Raw genomic sequence first — 16522 nt, forward strand, 5'->3', positions numbered from 1 at the left:
CGGTAATTCTGTTCACATTACTGGAGTCTTCTTCTTACAGCCGAGACCTGAACGAGCCAGAGCCGAGGCCTGAATAAGATCACAGCCTCTCCGGGGATCTCTCCTCTGCAGTCGCTGCTCTCTTACTTTCTCAGCCCAGACACAAAGACTGCACACATCAAGAGCGCAAAGGTTTGACGTCCCAGCTGGCAACTGTTGGCTAATTAGCCTCTGTTCTAGTTTGGCCTGTTGCAGCTACACGACTCATCAGTGGCTAATGAACACCATTTGTCCTTCTGCGAGCTTCTGAAGAGAGCCGAGAGTCACGGTGGAAGACACATGGAGAGAGCAGCGGCTCCAGCAGAGACCAAATGTTCACAGAGCGGGCTTTCTGTGCAGAGAGCGAACAGCTGTTTAACGCACTTCTACAAAAAGATGAGCATCGGTTGAATGAGCACAAACTCTGAAATGCAGATTTGATACTGGAATTACATGAATATTATGTGATTCAACAAGGCTCAGGAAATGTATTAAAAAGATTCACTGTAATCACACTCATTTTCTCTGAGTCTAATGAACAATTTGCAGTGAAACAACGCCTTTTATGGTTCAACTTTTTGCCATCGTGTAACATGTAACACTTCTACACTCTAAGGGAAGCTTTGCTGATTTTTAACTAGCTTTATTATAACAATGAGGGTAAAGTGTTAATAAACTAAACTTCCCTCCAACTAATCAGTGTCAAGATCTTCCCGCTCATGTCGGCTCCAATTTTTCGCTCATTAGAGGGCTGTTGCTCAAATTACAGAGTGCACTTCTGCATTTTTATATGCCTGCAACAGACACAAAAAGTATAGAAGCACATTGAGAAGGTGACACTATGGGCAGCGTATCATGCTGCCATGAAAGGTGTCTTTTGCCATAGGTGGCTGACACCTCAGTACCTCAGTATGTGATTTGCAACAGAACCAAAGTCTGCAGGGAAGTGCATCAACAACGTCACCATGACAACTGCCCGTACTCAAAAGCAAGCATATGATGAGCCTCAAATGTTTGTCATTTGTCTCATATCAGAGACCTTTGGTCAGTTTAAGACCAGTTGGTTACACCTGATTTCAATAGTGACAATTTTAATGCTGAAAAATAATAATAAGTTGCACAAATAATCCCTCAAAACACTCCCGCAGCATAATCCTTGCAACAACTACAGAGCTATAACTTTGAATCTCATGGCACAGATGCAGAAGACTGAACTTAATCAGGATATGTGACGGCATAAAAGTCATAGGATGTGTTTTCCCCTGTAAAGATTAGGTACATGTAAAAAGATGAATAGTTGCTGTTTAGTCATTTCTGTTGCGTTTGCATGAGTCAACCTTAATTAAAAAATCCAGTTTCAGTTCCTTTTGTGAATCAATTTTTCCAAGAGCGAAACAGTCAGTGAAGCAACAGAACAGCAATAATAATAATAATAGTAAAATTGTAGTTTTCTTATCTAAGGCACAAAATGCTGTGAAGTAAAACGAGCAAAACAATCATATTAATGAACACAACAAGGCAAACAAAGGGACGCTCAGCAGAAGAGCAACATTTGAATGGTATTATCATTACAACATAAATTTACATACAAATGATATAACTACAAAAGTCCACTCGGCAGACTTTAAAAACACAATTAAACCACGAGGGAAGCTGATAAAAAAGCAGAGCCTCTTTTGAAGGTAAAATTTAGCATTTTCTGTCCTTTTAAACACTCAAAATGAAACAGAACATGGTATGATAGTAAAACAGCACAGGGGTTTAAGGTGGAGGAGTTATTCAGTTATTTCAGCAAGAGTGCTCAAATTCTTCACTGACTAATATGACCTGGTTTACAGCTCGGAAATCTTTCATTTAGCTGTCTGTCTAACCATCTTTCAATATGAGAAAAGATCAACTGTCCTTATTATTTTGTCCTCTTGAGATTAGATCTGCACGCACACTGTCAAATGGAAGGCGTGCATGCATATTTTATCAAAGCCAGAGTTAGGTTTTTGAGCCAAAAAAATAAAAAATAAAAAATCACGCCTCAGTCCGTTGTTTTCCTAGAACAGAACTTGTCGGCCCTCAGGCTATGTATCGTGCTGACCAAGTTTTCTCCAAGTTTCCAAAACTCCACTAACCTAAAACTGTCCATTTGGTTCATGGATCTTAGTGGTGCTACACAACATGATAAGTTACCTTATAGATTTTAACTGAACTTACATTTCAATAGAAAGGCCAGTGCACACCTCCAAAACTTATGTGGACAGGTGCATAGGAGAAAAAAAAATGTGCAGGTAAAAGATGAGGGGTCCCACACACTGTCCTGTACTTGCAAATGTACTGAGCAGTGTGTGGGACCGCTCTTCTTTTACCTGCAAGTAAACTTACATTAAAAGATTTCATTGGGCAGTAGAAAAAAGCTGTGAATCGCAGACATATTGTCACCTTTTATGCCATCAGCTTTTTGGCAACAGTTGGATAGAGTGTATAAAATAATGGACGTAGCAACCATGACCATGTTATAACAGAGTCTTGGTTTAGATTTGATCAGCGCTGCTCAGTTTTACTCTTTGATTTCCGTTTTTTCAGCCTCCCTTTTTAACAATACAAGAAAACAATGTTGTGCCCACTTCCTGTTCACGAATTCTCATATTACAGCTGAAAATATGTTTTTAAAGACATTTTAGGTGAGAAATAGGCAGTGCAGTAACATAATCTTGGTTCACACCCGGGCAGCAATGCGAAGTTTAAACGTCTGAGTTTGAGCGAGAGAGAGAGGAAGGAAGGGTGTCTCTCTCTCGATCTAATTCTTTACTATTTGCTTTAATAGAGGTAGGCATATAAAAATGTCGAGGTACAATAGAGTAGTAGTAGAGTAGAATAGAGTCAGCAAAAATCCAGCAGATTAGAGCAGAGAGATGAGACGTGAGATTTGGACGCTGGTAATACGGAAGGAAGTTTACCACAGTTCAAATAAACATACTATCCACATTTTTATGATACAAAGCTGGCAGAAAATCAGCAAAGTGCCACTTTATGGCAAAAATATATAGAGGTGCGATCACAAAAAAATTTAAAAAAAAAAAGCCAAACTTATTTTTAAACTCACTGGAACGTATCACACTTTTTGACAAATAGTTGATTAAAAATAAGACAAAAATGGTCACAAATTTCTTGAAAATATGCAAGCATTTTCAGTGATTTTGAGCCAATGACTCAGTGAAAACATGTCAGATTTTTCATCATTTTAGATACCTTCACAGTATGTTATATTGTTTTTTTTTTCGCCTTTTCACCCCATTTTTGGAAGGTGCTTTGGCAGGTTTCCTCCCCTGCACACACGTCTGCAGCTCTCCTCCCAGCCTGTGTCGGGTTATGTAGCTCACAGCGGTGGGACGGAGCGCGGAGACGTGGAGTCAGAGTGCACAGCTTTGTAGTTGGAGGGGCTGCTTCCTGTCCTGCATTATTAATACCTGATGTTCACAGTTGACCTGGCGCTCACATACTTCCTTCACCGGGCCATGAATGGAGGAGAGTGAGTAGCAGAGAGACGGAGAATTAAACCGGCGTCACAACAACCAGGACGGATACACCGCATCCAGTTTACTGCATGAAATGTCTCAGTTTTGGAGGCAAATTGCTCAGAAAGTGCTTAATCCTTATCAGACTCTCATTGGCTGGATGTGTGAGGTGCTACGCCGCTAATAGCTGTTAGTTCTGTACGCCAGGCTTTGCAATTTGCTCTCCATAATCTGCCTTAATTCAGCTAGAACTGACGGTTCATTACTTCCTTAAATGAGACCGGTTTTATCCAAATACACGGTCATTGGAAAAACAGGAATGTAATATAGATAATTTGCCCTGAAAAGAAATAGACAGAGCGGAGTGGGGCTGAGCGATCCGTCACAAAGCCCTGTGAGAAAACTTCACTGACAACCATATAATGAGCCTCTGTGAGGATCTCCCACCATTTTATTGTGTCTTTATCTCCTCTCTCTAAACTGGGAGGGTGAAAAGAAGAAAAAAAAATAAGGGGCTGCAGGTTTGGAGCAAATTACCCATGCTTATTTATTCAGAGATGTCGCCTCATAGAGCAACCAACCCCCTGGGTCTTCTCACAGGCCTGAGCAAGCGCCAAATCGCTTTGCTGCTTGGAAGGAGAGAAAAATGACAGAGAATAAAAAGGGAAGAAGGGAAAGAAAAGGTGGTGTTTTCCCAGAAGTTGTAGAAAGACAGATAAGAGGAGGGAGATTACAGTTCGGGGTCGGGGGGGGAGGTCGAGAGACAGCGAGTGAGGATAGACAGAAAGGAAAGAGATGAAGACCTGAACACAAAGGGAAGATGACAGAGAGGAGAGGAAAATAGTTTTTTTGGGGGGAAAGCGATCAGAGCGAGAGTTAACTCGAGCCTCGGAGGGAGGGAAATGAGAGGAGAGAGACTGGGGGAGGATGGGGTGGTGGAAACTAACAAGGGAGGAGGCGAGGAGGGGTGGAGGGGCTCCCAGGGGTCTCGGAGAGAGAGGAAGATGGCTCGGCGAGTGTGCCCCCCGCAGAGAAACTCAACAGGGGGTCAGCTTTTTGTTTTGCAGAGAGAAAAAAAGGAAAACCTCCTCTAACATGGAGACACCAGAGGCTCGTACACTTCATATTTCAGCTGGTGGAGCAGCTTTGTTCAGAGTAATGGGGGGCTTCTTCTAATGCAGTCACCACATTCACACACACCTAGATTTAACACACTTCCACACACACACGAATATAAAAAAAATCTGTAAGTATTAGAAGAGTGATGCGTTTCCCGTAATCCAACATGTAGGATTTGAAAAGAACAATAAGCGCATTTTTTGGCCTCGTTTATGCGAGAATAGCCCCACTGAAAACGTAAGTCTTTACTTTGGGTTTTTAAAATAATCTGCATTCATATGTGAGAATGATCCTTGTGTACACAAATACGGAAAAAAAAAACAAAAAAAAAAACGCTGTAGTATGCATGCCAGGCCAGTAGCTGGCAGTGTAACTTTATAATGACACACCACAGAAAACACCTTGCACATGGGCGAAGTGCGGCCGTGATGTCACTGCTCTCACAGGATCCAGTTTACATGGTGACAGAAAGGCTTGCATTTTCAAAAGATTACAATCTGGAACCCGGTTTCAAAATTTTGTGTTTTCAGATCCCCGTAATGCTGTTGTCATATGAACAAAAGGTCAAACTGCAACAAAAGTTTAATGCTTCGTGCAAGAACTCTTAACCCACCTGCTCTTATACACATTTTAAAAGCAGTTTGCACATTAAAAAACACTAAAAAGAAATGCCAAAAATGATAAAACACCAAACGCTGTTGATCGATAAAAGCAAAATGTGATTAAGACTTTGTGAATAAATCACAACGTGTGTGAAGTATGTGATTAAAATTTGTGCCATATTTGGAAAACCCATCTATCAGGTAAACTGGATATAGAAAGAGTACTCACTTCCACCTTAGTAATCTACCATCTACCTGGTAGTAAACCCACCTCACCATCCACCATCACACCACTGATGCCGACCCGCGGAGGTCAGCTACCTACAGCTCCAGAGACGCCTCCTGCTCCCTAGTGGCTCCCTGTGGTTTTAAAAAAAATAAAAGAAGCCATCCAGCCGTGTTTGAGTCGGACGTGGAAGGTGGCTTTTGGTTTCACGCTCGTACGTCGAAAGCACTGACAGAGCGACGCTATTTGAGTTCGGAGTGAGAACAGGCTGACTAACTCGCATGTGTGTTCTGCGCCTGCGTAAAAGGAAATAACTCAAGCCACGTCGGTCTGTATTCATCATCCAAAAAAAGAAACCGAAAACAGCCAGGATGGATTCAAGATGCTAAACAGCCAATTAACAACAACTCAACCTGATGTTGAAATAACGAAGAATATGTTCAACAGCATTTTTAACACATTGTTCAATATCAAACAGTATGCGCTGCAAGTTCAGAGTTAAAACAAAAGAGACCGAATACTTGAGGAGACTGTGCTGTAAATTACTGCACACCCACAGACCCCCCCTCAGCTCAGCCTCCTGAGGAGCAGTTTAATGTGGATCTAGAGCAGATTAGCAGACTAAAGCTAAATTCTGTAATCGCTGTGATGGGCTTAAACAAAACTGAGTAGGGGTCTCCTCAAGGTTAAACTGATTGCTGTCTTTTCCTGTCTCCTGTCAGTGTTCATCCAAGCGAGCAGCTTTGTTTCTCTGCAAGATATTGATTTGGATGGCAAATCTGTAAAACAGTGTGTAAAAAATCTCCTTTTTAAAGAATGTGTTAAACCATTAAAGTGTCTTTAAAGTCCCTTTTCAAGGGAAAAAGTGAGAATATTTTATCTTGTCTTGAGTATTACATAAAACAATTCAATATGATAAGTGATTCTCGTCTCGTATTAAAGATTCTTATTTCCGAGCCTTTTTTTTCTATTGTTCATCATATTTTTCTTAGTTTGAATTATACAGTAAGGGGATGAACCTTTTCTCCAGGGTGTGAGGAGAGCCCAATACATGTAAAAGTCTTACAACCCGTATAGTATCTTGCTCTTGAATGTCTGTAGTTTGCAGATGATGATTAATAAATCCATTAAACCAGTTTATGGGACCAATAACAACCTTGGTAGTCAGGGTCAGTGGTGGACAAAGTACACAACTGTCTTACTTGAGCCAAAATATTGAAAGTGAAAGTTGTTGAGTCAAATTATCACTTGAGTTAAAGTACTGGATTACTTGCTTTGAATGTGCTTGAATGTGCCGCTAAGCCTACAGAAACGTCCATATAAACAACGACCATCATTGAATTTATTTAAAATTTAACTGCAATTCTTGTTTGTGTCTCTTATTCAGCTGTTTGCTCAAAGCACAACTCCTCTCATCCTCGAGCCAATGCCTCGTCTGTCAAACACAACATTTGCTGCCGATGCAGCTTCTTAAAAAATAATCACCAAAATATATAAATAAACAAATAAACAGCCTGCCATAACATCCCAGTCACACACCTGCAAATTTATAAATGTTCGACAAAAACCCATCAAGTAAAACTACTAAAAATTGCACAAATTTACGACCAAAAATAACTTGTTTAATTTTAGGGGAACATCCACCAAATTTGTGCAACTTCTGTTGCCGTGCAAACAATTTGTTGTGATTTACGGAGTTTTTTCATTTTAGAAATGAACAAAAAAAAAAAACTCATCCGCTGACTTCAAAGGAAATGTTATGAGTGACAAGAGTACTTAATCAAATGTACTTCAGTACTGTCCACCACACACACACACACAAAATCACTATTAATACGCCAAACAGGTATGCAGATGTGTTACTACCATGCAGGATGCTTGCAAACATTAAAAGCATAGAAACCGAAATGCAACACGTATGACTTGAACATCACCACCTTAACGAGGCTGTTAGCCATCTGCAAGCAAACGTCCTTTATAAGACGAGTCAAAACTTCTAAATTTGCGAGTATTTATTGACATATTTTATGTCGTAGAATAAAATGTGAAAGTCTCCTCAGTTTTTTGAAGACATCTAACAAAAAAAAACCAAAACATTGACTTTGAGACGAGGGAACCAGGAGTGCTAAACCCACATCCACGTTTTTGGATTAATTCCTGCAACACTTCATGGGGACGAAAGCCATTGCGATGATTCTTCCTGGCATTATTATGGGAGACATTTACTATCAGAGAGGGATAAAAGCTTCAGACTCTCCAAACTGATGTTTTTACTTCTTTTGGGAGGGGCTTAAAGTCTTAGGTAATAAGATCCAAACCCCATAGTTTGAAGATTTTACTGTACTTGCAGGTTTTTCTCACTTATTTTAAGAAAATTAGGTTTAGGACTTAACTCTGGACATTAATGACTTGAGGAGACAATGGAGATTTTTTGGTGTATTTACCTGAAGTGGTTGCAAAATTTCCATAGATAGAAACTTGAAGGACTGCGATCAGACCTTAAAATCCAAGTTATTAGTTTAATCCTTTCAAACTATTCATGCCACGGCACTCTCACACTCAACATCTTGATATTCACCAAAAAAACTCCAACCAGGTGCTGTCAAGTCACACTCAACAGCCATTAACAAGCAGTTTGTCCCTGAAATGATTTGAAAAGTGAAAAGATGTCTTTGTCCCTCCACCAACTGCCTCGTTATTCAATTTAATGTCTTTGTAGAATCAAAGGCAGGAAAAACATGGAAAGTGCAAAAAAGATTACATTTTTTCACTGATATGGAGTCAAACAAAAAGCAACAGCTCACAGAGAGAGAAGCCCATCAGAGATATTTGTGCTGTTTTGTGCAAGCTCTCTGACTTATTTATGATCGGGGGAGTCGCAACAGCAAAACTGAATGAACACGAGGAGGAAAGACAACAAAAGACGGGGTTAAAAACCCAGAATCAGGCAGGAGTATTGACTGGTGTCAAATGGGAGCAGAGAATGAGGGGGAGTGAAAATGTTTTCGCTCCGTGAGTCCTTCAAGGTGATCAGATGAAACACAAGAGCTGATGTGAGAGAAATAAAAAAGACAAGAAGGAGGAAAAAAAGGGGGGAAGAAGGAGGAGAAGGAGTGGGGTGTTTCCCTGAGGCAGAGATGTGTTTGTGTGTGAACTAATCTCTCTCTCTCACACACACACACTCACTCACACACACTCCCTCCCTCTCCTCCCAGTCACTCAGTCAGTTGCAACAACACGCTCACCGAGGTCGGCAGCACAAAGCAGAGTCGCTCTCTCACCAGCCTGCTCACACACACACACACTCTCACACGCGCTCAGACACTCGACACACACCTCCTCAGCGACGCCCGGGGAGCTGAAGCAAAACTGACGAGAGGAAGGAAGAGAAAAGGAGAGAAAGAGACCAGCAAAGAGAAACAAGAAGCAAAAGAAGAGAAAGTAAAGATACATTTTGGGAGAAAATTAACCAGGTAAGAGCTCTTTTTTAAATGTCTTTCATTCACTCACTGCTTATCTTGATCATGATAGCTGAATCTGAAAAACCACCTCACTCTTTGCATTGCAGCCAATATTAAGTGCAACATTTGCATGGAGTAAAAAACACAGTGTAACGTCCCAGCTCATGCTGTGCAGGTTGAGTGTGTGTGTGCAGTGTCAGTGAGCAGAGTTTACCTCATTCCTGGAAGTTTTTGCCCTCTCTTCTCTCTGTGTCGCAAGTTCATGAAATCATGCTTTCGGGGGCTTGTTTGTTCGCATGAGAGTTGAGTTGCTTGTGGTGCTTTTAAGCCACAAATGCTGACACGAAGGGAAATGTGAGGTTTTTATCTGTGCAGATGAAGTTATCAAGGTTTGTTTCCGTGTGTGTGCATTCACAGGGCTCCACCAGCTCAAAGGAAGTTAGATTCAAGACTCTTCAGGATGCAATTCGGTATAAAATTTAAGACCAGTTTACAAGAACTAGATAAAGATTTTTTTTTTAATTATGAGCCAACATCAGTTACTAAATGTTTGGGACAATTTGGTCTTTGCAACTGTGTGTTTCTCACTTTACATGTGGTCCTCTGAGTTTGAAAAACTTTCTGCTTAAAATACACCAAGCCTCATATATCTTGTTCCCCTGTCAGACATACCACGAAATCTTTGTTAAATTTTTGTTGAATTGCACTTCCCTATTTAAAAAAATCGATCTCACAAATTGTTTTTTAAGAACTTACAGCGCAATGTCAGAAAAGAAAACATTTCATAAAATTCTGCTCTCCATATCTTAGCATTTTTAAGACTTTTGAAAGATTGATTTAAGACATCTGAAACATCAATCAAGGCCTTAAATCTAAGTTAAATGAATTCAAAGTCTTTTCAGACTTTTTAAGGACCCACAGGAATCCTGCATTCAAACATGTGCTGGATTTAAAAGCGAGACACGAGTGAAACCAAAAGAAAACTCTTCAGGAGGAAGTTCTGAAATTTAACTTGAGTATCTTAAACATCACTTTTCTGCAGTTGCGGGGACTCGTGCCCATCACACAAGAGCTGTCGTTCACTGGTCGAGGTTGAACACTAATGCACGCAGTTGTTTTTTTTTTTTTGTTTTGTTTTTTTACATTTGATGATACCAGGAATCAGAATACGTTAATATGGCATGCCCAGTGTTGATATATTTTATGACCACTGTGTTGTTTGCACTTTATACCGCTGTTTTTTAATTTATTTTTTATTGCTGTTCTGTTTTAATCTGCTGTTGATCTTAAAAGCACGTGGGAAGCTTGCTAAGAGAAGTGCTATATAAATAAAATTCATATTGTTATTATAAAACCACTGTTTTATAAAGACAGTAAAAGTTTGGCATGTATAAGAGTGAAGCTTACACTTAAAATAGTTTATGTGATTTCTTTAGTAAAGTTTATATGACTTATATTTCCTTTATTGATGATAATTTTGGTATTGGTTTATTGGCAGTATGATTTTGAATAGTCACTTGGATTTGTGCATCTTTACCCTTGATTTAAATCTTTGAATTTCAATCAGACACATCGGTTCATATGAGTTACAAAGCCCTGTAATGACTGTAGTGATTGTGGCAAAGTTTCGATGACGTTATTGCAGAGACAAAGTCCACAGAGAGGAGGAAGCTCTAGCTGGTCGGTCAACAAAACGTCAGACTTTAACACGAGAGACTGCAGTTTGTTTCCTGTTTCCTGCCAATAGTCAACATTGGTTTCTTTTAATCTTGACCACAACTGCCATGATATTATTATAACCATGACAAAAAGTACATTCTAACCCTAACCAAGTACTCATATAAATGCAAACCAGGATTTGGGTTTCAATCTTAAAAGGTATAAACTACACAGGATTATCCTAAAATTAAAAAAAAATAAAAAAGTCAGTGCTTTCAACGTACGAGTATGATGCTAAAAACCACCTTCTGCATAAACATGCAATGTGCACGGACACGTCAGGTGATAAAGCGGTTGGACAGAACCAACAGCGTTGTTATCATACGCTGGCGCACAGCCAGACGAGTGGGCGCGTCAAAATACAACATGCATGGGCGGATCGTGCTGCTTCATCCCTGTGCATTTATTGCATAATTTTAACGGCTTACTAGAGCTTAAACAGGTGACGCACAAGGATACCAAAAACATCACAGGTTGACGTGGAAGGTCCTGACAGAGCAGCACCAGATGACAAATTCAGAGTGAGAAAATGTTGCATAGACTCATACAAAAGTAATCGCTCTCAATCATCATTTATGACCCGCTCACAGTGGTTCGTACAATATGTAACAAATTACTAGTTTGTTCGTTATTAGTTTTGTACTTAACGTAAAGTTACGTAGGTTATATTCAGGAAAAGAAACATGGTGATAATGTACCTTAAAATGAGTCAAAGTTCACTTGGTTTCACATAGTTCTTAACAGCTGTTGTCTCCTGGAGTGAAAGTCCTGTGCTGAAAGTCCAACTAACCTGCCTCGTCAGTTGGACTTTCAGCTTTTATACTTCTTATCTTGGCAGCGCAAACTGACGCACCCTGGTCACGTATCATATCGCCGCAAAAGATGCCTTTATGCAATACTGTCTGACACCAAAACCACTGACTAAGTGATGGCATTTGACGAGTTGGGAATGAGCTGATAATTTGTGAACAGTATACCCTTAACCGAGTCACGTTTATGCCCAAATCTAACTTAATTTTAACTTTGGCGTCATCACATTATAAAACAGTAATTTGTACTGGTTTTGGAAGGCGCAGGTAAATAATGTGATCCTAATGAAAATGGCGTCAATTCAACAAATGTTAAGTTCTAGAGGACAAACAATGTTTTTCCTAGTTTCATTTAGAAGACGTGTTGCAAAGACAGAGTCTTGTGTTGTCCTTGACATTTTCTTGTGTTTGATTTTGCGTCGTCCTTCAAATTATGTCATAGAAAGTAATGTCTATTGCTGTATTGTCTATCGTATCTACATGTGTGAACTGTGAACATATGACGGCTAAACCGAGGCAGTAACTCACCGCCAGCGCCACTTATCATGACACTCCCACATGACTAATTGGTTAAGTGAGTCTGTACCGTGACGAAAACAATACCAACACTGGAGCGTCTGAAGGATTCAAACAGACTGTTCAAAAGACCAAACAGGCAAAGTAGATTCAGGTCAGGAGGCTGTGAAGGGACAGACATGGTGCGTTTTGTGTTTTTGACCTTCACTTTGTTTACAATGAGCTGATGTGAGCAGAGGACAGAGAGAGAGAGGAGACGGAGAGAGTAAAAGGATGAATGGAGTCATTGTCTGCTGTATGTGTGTGCTGAATTAGGGGGGCGTGTTTTGTGTGTCTCAAAAACAAACTGTGAGCCATCAGCGTCATGTGAGAGGTTAATGTTACACCAAGTTGTTGCACATCTTGTAAACAGAGATGAATAACTGATACTCAGTAATCGCCTGAATAAATGCTCAGTCTGTGATACTGTAACACAGAAAAACATGACTTTCTAAAAAAAAAAAAAAAGAACCAGATTCAGGCAGTCATGTGTTTCGAATTACTTACTAAATAAGTAGAAGAAGAACTGAATAGTTAACATGAGCAGCAACCGGACGACATAAGTAACTTTAAAACTCAGACTCACAGAAACCCAAAATCTTATGGAAAAGCCAAGACAAATTTCGTCATAGTGCTGCACTTAAAAAACAAAGAGAATAATATAATCGAGCACTTAGCATCAAAGGTGTAAATAAACAAAAAACTAGATATTCCACAGTCATCATAGATCATCTAACATTTTCTGGACAGTTGGATTTCCGTACTGATGGAAATGCTTAATAATGTTTGTATGAGCAGAAATGATGTTTATATACAACTCATTTAAAACTGCAAATATGCGTTTAAAGAACAGATTATGCAGAGCGTATTTTCCATTAAAAAGTGTGAAAATGTTGCTAATTAACACATTGGTAAGAGCATGTAGGTTTGATTTCAATATTTGAGGGAGACTTAAAAAATGAGGGGGGTGGGATTCCTCCACTCTACAATTTTGAGCATCAAATACTTAAAATACTGCATTCTGATGTGAATTATTTGCAGTTAATCAACTAAAAACCACACAAAACAACTAACACTGACAAAAAACCTTTAGGATCTGCATGCAACGGTAACTTGCTGAAATATTTCAGAAGTGCAAGTTAGAAAAATGTTGATATTTGTACATCTTAATAAACAAAAAGTAAATGTAAAGCTATCTCACACTAATCTGTTAATAATATAACAGGAAAGCATCCGCGAATCCTTCCTTATTACAAATTTTTAATTTTTACCCCAAAACAAACAGAACTGTTTATGAGTCGGTTGCACACTCTTTATTTTGCCATTGTTGCCTTCTCCATCTTCTCTTTCCAACCTGGAATATGAAGCATCCACTGATGTCGCCACGGTTTGAACCTCGAGAAAAGTCTGCTATTATTTGGTTCAAGCTGAGAACCAACGCTCTTGGTTCTGAACCAAATTAATTTTGGTATAAATGCTCTAAATTCTTCAAAATTTGGTGCAGGAATGAAACCGGTTAAATAAAACGGTGTGAGAGAGGTGAGCGTGAACTAAAACAGTAAATTTGTGGACTGGAAATCCAAACCAATGAGCTACAGATGCCATAAAGCTTCGGAGAGCCGAGGGGAACTGCAGAGTCAGGAGATAATTCTCTGTGCTCATCAGGACAAGCAACTCCTTTATACAAGTAGTTACTGAATTTATTTTCCACATAAAAATACTGATTAACTTGGTTGGGATAAGCTACAGACATTAAAGTGGCACTAACGAAGGAAAAAACTTTTTTTCTGTTGTTTAAAATGCACAAAAGCACACTGTGACACCAATAGGGGTCAACTTATGTGTTTTCAGCTCTGTATGTGCCAAAAAATGAAAATGAAAGATATTCAAGAGAGCAGTGTTTCCTGAGAAAAAAAAAAAAATCACACAATGCCTCATCATTTCTTCTAACACATACACATTGTGAACTTGAGTTATATTACACTTCAGAGGACTTAAAGTGCTCCACAAAGCCCAAAACAAAGGAGGATCACACACTGCAAAAGCAATTACAACCACAGTCGGTAAACAAGTGAATCAATTACAAAGTGATTAGAACATAAAACACTGTTGATATAATGCAGACAAGCAAAACAGCAGCGATAAACATTTCACCTTAAACTGAGTTTATGGTTTTCATGGCTTCCTTTGCTCCAAACTGTTTCCTGTTTACCTCCGAATTTAATCACTTTAATTTCCACAAAAAACTGATTAAGATTACGCACTAAGGAAGCTTCGCTGCCGGAGCTTCACAGCCACAAATCCGTGTTTAGACACAAGCCTAAATCTGCGGAAAGCTGGCACCCCGGGGCCACGGAGGAGGGAAGGATGGTAGATTTTTTCAGAACAGTACGCAGATACATTTTCTGCTAATAAAAAAAGAACAACGAGAAAGAGACAGCGGGGAGATGTATAGGGAGGAGAGGGAGATGGAGACAGTGACAATGGAGAATTAGGGACATATCGAGCAAAGTTCGATGGAAATATGGCGAGACAGCGTGAGCAGGAGCAATTTGGATCAAAAGCAAAATGGATTTTGGGGGGAAAATTAGGAACATGGGGACGATTTGAGAGGGAGATAAGAGCCTGAGAGCGACACTGACAAAGACATCGTGTCAAATCCAGGGGTGGAGGTTTGACGTGTGTGTGCATGTGTGTGTGTGTGTGTGTGTGTGAGAGAGAGAGAGAGGGTCTCTGCCACCTTGGTAGCAAAGTACATTATGGCTGTTTGGGCACATTAAGGGGCATTAGCTGGAGGAGCAGCCCTGAATAATGCATGGCCTTTATTTATGAGCAGAGTGCATACGTCCTGTGAAGCGCACTGAAGCAGGACACACACACACACACACACACACACACACACACACACATAGTCCTTACTCTCAAACATGCTCTCAAAATCACAAAATCTGGCAAACTGGCGACATGCGTGTGCCTTTATTTGTTAGTCACTCTCATGCTTTTTCACGCACAATGTCCAAATTCCTATAAGACGACATAAAAAGGAGCTGCAGACGGTTCGTGTGATCGTTCAAACGGTCCTCAGGTCTAACAGGGCAGCCAATGAGCCCATTAAGGTCTCACACACACAAACTCAGCAATACACTTACAAGACAGTCATATTCAGATGACTTCCGACAATCAGAACTTTTAAGCGTCGCTTTTTCAGTTGGGTGCTTTCAGAGTTTCAATGACGTGCAGAATTTTCCAGCTTCATCCGTTACTGAACAGTTTCGTTCAAAAGTGAGATTTCATTTAATAGCTACTCTCGCGGATATTAGTGCAAGCATGAAAGAGAGAGTCACATCATCAGCAGGGGAGGGGGGTTATTTTTTGTAACGGTGGATTGAAAGATGATCTTATGTTATATTATTAACAGATTATTGTGAGGTAGCTTTAGATGGACTTTTGTTTATTAAGATGTAGACATATCGACTTTTTTTAGCTTGCATAACTGAAATATTTCAATACGTTACCTTTGCATGCAGGTTTGATACGTTTCCATTCAATTTAAGTTGTTTTGTGTGTTTTTAGTTGGTTAACTTCATATAATTCACATTACTGCTGACAGTGTGATTTGACAGAGCAATCAACTTAAAGAGACTTGAAATTTGCTCAAAATCTGTAACCTATCACTGTGAGCAACACGCTCACTTTTAAAGCCTGTTCTGACTCTGAAGTCATCAAAAACCTCCCCTTTCACAGTGATTTCAGCATAACACCCCAACGCCAAAAGCCTCTTTTTACAGCCTGATGATATTCTGCCGGGCAACTGAGAGCACAGCTGGACAAAACTGGTTGTGGAGTTACACGGTCATTATGGCACCTTGCATGGCAGCGTGATATGCAGATGGGTGGCATCAGTTGGCAACGCGACTGGTCGGAGCTTGTGTGTCCACACGATACACCGCTACTCTCAGGTTGAAATGCTGCCAATAATGTCTTGGTTTAAAAAATGACCAATAAATCTACCTTCTCCCTTCTCAGTTTTTTAGTTTCTAAAGTGAGTTTTAGTCTTCTGCAGGTTGATTTTCACAGTACACTTCCTGAACTGAAACACATGCTGCCTGAAAGTCTGCTAAAAGGTTTGTTCTTCAATGGCAGTCTTATTTAAGGATGTAGTGGTGCTTAAAGAGCTGGAGGGAGGCCATGCACTCAGGAGGTCAGTGTTAACTGTGTTTGTAAAACCTTCGGGCAGGAGTTCATCAGCCTGGCAGCCGCCCGCAATGTCAGGGTGAAGGTTCACAGTGACTCTGGCTTAGCAGGGAAAAACACACACACACACACACACACACACACACACACACACACACACACACCATCGAGGCCGACACACCTCAGCAGCTCTGAGGTGACAAGAACTCCTGGTGGATGGCAGATGGAGGGAGCCAGCACGACGACACAATTACAATTTGTGTTATTATGCTCCCATCCTGTTTCTCGCCAAGACCTGCAGGCACAAACCTGA

The 16522-nt window shown here is 40.2% G+C and overlaps 1 protein-coding gene across 1 annotated transcript in view; it reads left to right on the plus strand.

Annotated features, from left to right (window-relative positions):
- The first annotated feature begins 8703 nt into the window (after nt 1-8703).
- Nucleotides 8704-16522, plus strand: part of hs3st1l2 (heparan sulfate (glucosamine) 3-O-sulfotransferase 1-like 2) — a 34822-nt gene continuing 27003 nt past the window's right edge. Inside the window, exon 1 of the mRNA XM_042488642.1 lies at nt 8704-8944. The gene's annotated coding sequence lies outside the window, so the exon portion shown is untranslated. The remainder of the gene's footprint in view (nt 8945-16522) is intronic.

Source organism: Plectropomus leopardus, chromosome 6, assembly GCF_008729295.1.
Source record: "Plectropomus leopardus isolate mb chromosome 6, YSFRI_Pleo_2.0, whole genome shotgun sequence".
NCBI classification, from domain to species: Eukaryota; Metazoa; Chordata; class Actinopteri; order Perciformes; family Serranidae; genus Plectropomus; species Plectropomus leopardus.